The sequence below is a fragment of the Triticum aestivum genome, chromosome 6D (assembly GCF_018294505.1).
Source record: "Triticum aestivum cultivar Chinese Spring chromosome 6D, IWGSC CS RefSeq v2.1, whole genome shotgun sequence".
NCBI lineage: Eukaryota > Viridiplantae > Streptophyta > Magnoliopsida > Poales > Poaceae > Triticum > Triticum aestivum.
In genome coordinates this window covers 264,006,953-264,014,893 of record NC_057811.1, presented here as the reverse complement: position 1 = coordinate 264,014,893, position 7,941 = coordinate 264,006,953, and positions in this window count along the sequence as shown.

The following is a 7,941-nucleotide window of genomic DNA, read 5'->3' as shown; positions in this document are numbered from 1 at the left end:
TGTTGAGGCTCCATCACCGAAGGTCAAAAAATCAGTGAGGGAGTGTATCCACCATATATGAGAGAGGACGAAGAAGCCCGACTGTTGTCGTGGGGGTCGTTTCTCCTTCTTGTCAGGGTGCTAGACCTTTGTTATGCACTAGGGGAAGGAGGAGTAACGACCATCACCGACGGTCGCAAATGTCAGAGAGGAATCAGTGAGTGAGAGTCTCCACCACATATGAGAGGACGAAAAATCCCGACTGTTGTCGTGGGGGTCGCTTCTCCTTCGCTCCCGTGTGCTACACATTTTGGTGTAATGCACTTGGGAACGAAAGGAGGAGCGACCATCACCAACAGTCGAATGTATACACCACGCAAGCTGAGAGTTTTCAAGAAAAAGACTCGACAGACCGATAGTCAACCCGTGATGAATGATAATGATCTAATTTAATTTTTGTAGTACATATAATGAATTGTACAAGTTTAATCTTTGAATTATGAACATAGGAAATGTCGTCATTGGACAACGAAAGTGGGGGAGTGCAGCTGGTGCAACGACGACCTAGGTCTGTGCCACAGGCCTCACCTGGACGAAGATCGACACTTCAGCATTAAGCTCCAGGAGACCTTCGATGTTGAAACAGTACGCAATGATGACAAGTGTTTTTTTCGCAATTAAGCATGACTTCAACTATTTCAACGTGTAATTTTCATCTTTTACAATTCGAGTAGCTTATCCCATGCCATGCAAGACGCTATGTCTTGGAGAGGATGGATTTTGAAGACCATGAAAATTTCGAAACAAAGAAAATTCACCTAAGGACCCATCATGGTATGGATTTTGAAGTAAATCTGTATAATTCTGAGAGCGTAACCCATTTTGGTTGCAAAAATTGGGAAGCACTTTGCAAGATGTATGGTTTTTATGAGGGTATGCTTGTCACCATGGATCTTGGTGATCCTGACATCAACCAAGACAATATGGACATTTGGGTCCTTGTTGATACACTTCCAATTCTACCGCTATGTGAGTTTCTCAAACATAGTTATTAACTAATTTATATTGTTCATTACAAAACAGTTGGCAGCTTATTTCCATTGACAGCTTATTTTCATTCTTCAAACAATGTGTGGAACATGGTAGATAGAACCTACTACACCGATGGCTCTGAGTTAACTTATCAGGAGAAAAATCATCTGGACACATTTTGTACTGATCTTGAGAATTACAATATCTATTATAGAACTCCTCAGCATTATGGTCAATATGTGCCACTAGTGCACGTGTTGAACTACGTAACATCCATGGAGATGCCATGGTAAGATTTTTTTACTATTACGACATCTGTGCATCTTTTGCATAAATTCTTTTAAAACTTAACTACATTGCTAACTACGAAGTTATTACTATGTTTTTCAACAGAAAATCCCGAAGGATTGTGTGCCTCATCTGATGTATCAGAATGGTCGCCTTGATGTTTTGAACATACGGACATGTCATCCTACGAATCTCACCTGTCCATATCGGATTTCTAAAACAAGTGAAGATATGAAAATCAAAGAATGGAAAAAATGTATGGACAATCGTAAGGAGCTACTTGGAAGCAACATTGTGTGAAAGGCAAGAACTGGAGACAGGATAATCTGCATTCTCCATAATGGCCAGTCATGGCCTATCTTGTCTTATGCTATTTTACCTAAGATAAGGTAGTAGGTCCTAGTTAATAATACTCATGATCATGTGCTAAGAACAACTAAGTAGGATTGGTTAGATGACTATGATGATGATGTGGTATCGAGTAGAAGTTGTATGATCGATGATGATGAGTATGACTTGTTATTATGATACCAATGATGAGTTATTTATTATTATGATCGATGATGCATGATGCTAAGTTGTTATATGAGCATGATGAGTTATTATATATATCAGTAGGTGAAATGAACATGGATTAGATTCAAGTGGAGCCAACAAGTGGTGCACATCGAAAGTACTACTAATCCAAACTAGATCAAGTTTGGATTAGTGTAGTACTTTCGACATGCACCACATGTTGCCTCCACTTGAATCTACTCCACGTTCATTTCACCCACTGTTATATATAATAAGTAATCATGGTCATAAAATCATATGATGAAAGTACTGTATATAAAACCACACAACGAAAATAAGCTGTATTTTTAAAAATACATGAGAAGTTAGCAGCAACGCTTTTTAGAACAAGTGCTACTGCTACTTACTAGTAGCAGTAGCGCTGTCCAAAGGAAAGCGCTACTGCTAACTAGGTATAGCAGTAGCGCTCCCTTTCCAGTGCTACTGCTACTAGTTAGCTGTAGCGCCTTAGTGGTAGCGATGGTACCAGTGCTACTACTAGTTATAAAACAAGCGCTACTACTAGGGTTTTCCCTAGTAGTGAGTATCGACGGCCAGCATGGAGCATGGTGCTTCCACTAGGACGTGGGCGGGAGCCCCCGAGGCCCGAGGGCGGCACTCCGGAGACTCCGGGGTGTGTACAACCCCGCTCTTTATTACATGAGCGTGTCACGAGCGGAGACCTTCACAGGCGCGAGCCTTACTTCATATCGCCAGGCGAGGGCCCCGCCCTGCGCCACCCCCGACCACCATTGGGGCGTCCGGAAACCAGGACGAGACCAAGGGGCAAGGAGGATGCTAGCGGCGCCCTCGGCGACCACGGGCACTTTGCCGGTTGGGAAGGCTCACCGACACTTCCCCCGGCAGAGGACCTACCTCTGTGCAGCGCCCTGTTTCGTGCGGCGCGGGGAGGGCCTGGCTCCGGCCTCCCCGTGCAGCCACCAGAGCACTACTCCCGCCGGATGCAGGGCCACCGCACTGGGGTCTCCATCTGCTACTGCGGCCTGGTTCTCGTGCAGTACACGGTTAGCGTAAGCTTGCTCCTGAGATATTGGATGTACCACACCGTCGTCATCACTGAAGGGGTCGGCGAAGCCTCCGGGCGACTCATGGAAGACCCGTGCCTCGGGCATTCCACTCACCCATCCTGGCTCGGGGAACAGGTCAGGGCCTTCCCCCGGTAGATACTCCAGGTTCACCATGCGAGGCACGTAGGCGTCCGCGGACGCCCCGCCTGGACCATTACCTAGGTGCTTCGCCCTTTGAGCCGCTAGTCGTGGCAGCTAGCTCTGGCGGTCGCTGGGTGGCGTCCCGGCATGTCCTCGTCGTGGACCGCCTGCACTTCTCCCTCCTGGTGGTAGCGCTGCCGAGGCAGGACGGCCTGCGCCAAGGCCTGCGTGGGTGTCGCCGGGTCCCCCTGATGCCCAGGGGGTGTGCGAGCTCGACGGGGTCTCGCGCGCGCTTCCGCCACAACTTGAGGCATGGTCAAGGAGCAGAAAGGCGGCGTATCTCTGCAGGCGGCGTTCAGCAGCTCGGCAATGCGCTCTAGCAGTGCATCAAGGCCGCTCTCCGCCAACCTGCATCGCAGCAGCTCCCGCGCCACGATGAGCGCGGCTCGCATGTTCGCCTGTTCCCGTCGGATGTGTAGTTCCGTTGCCGCGACGTAGCTTGTAGATCGTGCAGTGGCGCGCGCGCGTCGCGACGCAAGGGCGGTGGGTGCTGGCCCGTGTCGTCCATGCCCGGGTGTGCTTGGCGGTGCGCGAGCCGCATGGAGTGCGAAGTTGAGGTCTTCTTGGGAGGTCGGCGACGCCCGGGCGGGCCAGGCAGCCCAGTGGTCGGCGTGTGTCACGGCAGATGTCCTAGTGTGAGTACTTAGTCGTGAGGCCTACGCATCTATGTGGTAGCTTGAGAGGGGTTGATCGGGATGAGAGAGGTGAAGTGGATTAACACACAAGACAAGGGTTTAGACAGCTTCGGGCCCCGGGAAACATCATCCGGTAATAACCCTACATGCTCTTTGTGGCTAGGTCTCATTATGCTCATGAGGGAGTCACCGCATAAGCCGGCTCCCCTTTGTTGTATCTAGCCTTCGAGATTATCTCCCATCTTGGGGTGCCCTGGCCCTCCTTATATAAGTTGAAGGGGCGGGTTACATGTAGAGTCCTAGTCGGATTAAGACGTAAACTATTCTGACCTTTTATCACGGGCTTCCTCCATGGGCTTCTTAACGTCTTGGGCTTCTTAACGTCTCGGGCTTATTAACCGTAGGAGACTCTGTCTGCCGTTTTATAACCATCTACCGGCTTACCACTGTCTGCCGGCTTACCAATGGGTCACCAGGCTCGGCCGGGTCATCAGTGAATAGTTAGTCCTCGGGCGGTTTACCAATGAAATACCAAGAACCAGCCGGGTCATAACTCCGGCTGGGTCATACTGTGGGGTATATCCCTGACATTAGCCCCCAGTTTAATTTGGATTTATCCATGTTAAACTGATCCTGATCATCCTTAAGTCCTTGTTATTTCCTTCTTCTGAAAAGTCCGGATCAATAGGCCAACCTCATAATAATTTGCTGACATTGGTTTCTCATAGAAAAATATTGTGAAGAATATTTCATTTGATTCAGCTCCCAATGCTTAACAAAAAAATTGGTCTTGAAATACTCATCTGATTTTCAGCTGGCTTGAAGATGTAGAACTTGCCGGTTTAACATTGCCTAAATTGCCGGTTTGTAAATATTGATGGCACCGGGTCATAATTGTTGCTAACATCAAGCTTGAAAATGTACCTCCCTTATATGCATATCACTTGTAGCCCCCAAGTCTTAAGAAGGGAGCATAGTAACAGCTTAGGACTTGCTTCAATATAAATGTCACAACCTTGAAGAAATCCAGGTTGTTCATCTCAGTCACTAGTCATAAACTTAATATTCCACATAGGTAGCCCCCAAGTGTCGGGTTGTCATGCTTGCAGCAACCTGGGACTTGTAATTGCTTTATGCTCATAAAAACTTCAACCAGTGTAGCCCCCAAGGGCTGGGTCATTACGCAATAATGAGCAGGGACTTTGTAAATATGATCATCGAAAATAACATCATATGATGTAGCCTTCATCGCAGGGCTTGAACCCACATCCACAAGGTTAAGAGCCTTGTGCTTTACCAACTGAGCAATGGACCCTTCAATATAGTGGATTTAACTTGTGTACCTTGAATTTTAATAGGAGCAATTGGTAGCCCCCAAGGGCCGGCTCATTACGATGTGATGAGTCGGGTCTTCAATAAGGCAAGTACAAATGACTTTGCATTAGCCCCCAAGTGCCATGGTGCATGCTGACAGTGACATGGGACTTGCATATTTGATGTAATCTCAACTTGAATAATGTAGCCTCCAAGTGCCGGGTCGTAAGCCTGCAGCGACTCGGGACTATTCCTTCCATTGTAGAATAAATCATATTCATTGATAAAATAATAGCCATTGCGCTAGAGCGACTTTGAAAACCTCAATCATAATACCGATTATTGATAACCATAATAAAAATCCAGCCATGTTTGCTATTCAAGATTTGAATAATATAATCCGGATGAAATCCTCAATCATTCAATATCATGATGAAAATCCAGCCAATTTTGGCTATGAAAGATGTGAATACCTTATCGGTTGACAAGTACATCCGGAGTTTAAATACTCGGTGGCTATTGGCCAATGGCGACTTAATGCGCATTCATTGTAAGCCGGAATTTTTATAACCTGGCGGCTTATAGCCATTGAGAAAATCCAGAATGGATAACCCTTTTGAAACATCAATTTTGATGATGAGCTTGAACTTAATCATTTATATAAGTCATAGTTCTGCAAATCCTGCACAGAGTTTAAACAACATATTCCCTGTCAACTTAACGTCAAAAGCCAGGGCGGGTAACAACCCAAACATAATATAGTCTTATGCAATTATGGAAAAGACTAGCATTAAGGCCATTCAAGCCTAAACATACTGGCAACTTAAAGTCAAGAGCCAGGGCGGGTGATCAAACCTCGCATATTCATATAACCAGGAAAACATACCTGTAGGATTGATTTATACTATTGGCTTACATTGCCATGCCCAGTGAGGGTAATAATCCAATGATTTATAAGCGCCTGAATTCCAATGGCGCAATCCAAAATATACTGGCGACTTAACGTCCAAATCCGGGGCGGGTTATCAAACCGCGCATACTCATACCATTATTGAAAAACATACTTGGAGATTGACATCATGGTGATACCTGAATAATTATAATCCGTCGCGGGTATTGACCCGTAGGCATGCAATATCATGATTTTGATTACTCAAGGCAAAGATATCCTGGCAACTTGACGCCCTCTATCAGGACAGGTTATCAAACCCAAAGATGCTCAATGATGAGTCATATAATCAAGGCTACATGGCCTGAATCGTTTCAAACCATATGTCAATATGGTACAAATATGAATCCAAAAAATGTTCAAAGAAAATAACAAACCAAACAAAACAAGGCTTTCATAGGCCGCCAAGCCTAAATTTCAAGTGCTTTCATGGGCCGCCAAGCCACTGAGTTAACCTTTTACACCTTGTAAGCCGGGCCTCACATGACAAACCGCCGTTTTAACGTTGACAAGTTCAGGGTCTATAAGATTGACTGTCAAGAGTTCAGCGGGTCATTCCAGGATTACCTGGGCGGAGTGGCAGACTCTACAAAGCAGTATAACCTGGAAATTTTGGTGAATACACCTGGCATTCCAAGCCAATTAAAAGGTTATGTCCTCTTTGGTGAATACACCTATGTTTGAACAGGATAACCCGGAAACTTTGGTGAATACACCTGGTGTTCCAAGCCAGTCAAGAGGGTAGTAAAGCTATGTTCTCTTTGGTGAATACACCTATGTTTCAACAGGAAGCCCCATGTGATTTTTACAGCCCAGCCTATAAGCCGGATCAAAGGGTATTTATTGCTATGCTCACTGAGCAGGAAGCCCCCATGTAATTTGTAACAGGGTGTATAAGCTAATAAGGCAGGATACCCATGCTTGAACCGCGCATCATGGCAGCAGGTCCTCTTCGGCAACCTTTAATTTTCTAAGAACTCGAACCTTGCAAGAGATTAAGTCTTCTTGAGCCAGAATTTTAAACCGGATATTGAGAGCTTTCAAAGCTTTGTGGGAGATAGATTTCCCTTGAGCCGGATTTTGAACCAGAATCTTTCCTAATAACCCGGAATTCTTCTATTGAGCCGGAATTTTATGATTTTCAGGCACTTTTTTAAGCCGGAAATTTTCTGACGACCTTCAAATTTTCACCAATAGGGCAGTAGCCTCCGGAGCCGGGTTATTTTTCCCTCCAATGACCCGGAGTTCTTGAATTGGCCGAGTCATGTCATTGTAGCCCCCAAGTCTTAAGACAACTCGAGGAGCTGGCTTGAGACTCTCCATACTTGACCGTGATATGAACCGACATATAGTTGAACAGCGGATTGCTGGAATATGTTGAATCTCGACGGGTTATAAATGATCCCGTATGATTTGTGTCAGTAATCCGGCCAGTGTTTCATCCCAGCTGGTTGTTGAAATTACCCAAAAATGTAGTGGTGGTGACTTGCGCGCCTGTCCATTGAGTCATCCGGTATGGGCGGAAGCTGGTATCATTATTTGCTCCAGATTTTGTTGGAATAAACCGGACCGCAGGGCGGCGGTTTGCAAACATCTATTGGGCAGCTTGTATGAGAAGGTGCGACCTTGATATGCTGATATGGATTGGTCTACAAGGTCAGCAGCTTGGGTGCTTCTATTGAGTGGCACGGTAAGGACAAACTTCCGCGACATAACGCCATTTGGAAGTAAATAATTGTCCTGCATACAAAAAAGATACATATCAAAGTATTTGTTTCTTTGACGAAAACAATATTGTGCTAATAAAATAGACTTAGACGAATATCACCTGATTCATTTTGACGATGGATCATCTGTCCGTAGATAACTTTTCAGTACTGTTACTGAATTCCCTTTGATCCATATATTTATCCAAAGCGTTTTTATGTTGACCCCCTAGAGGATCCTGCCAAATACTGCC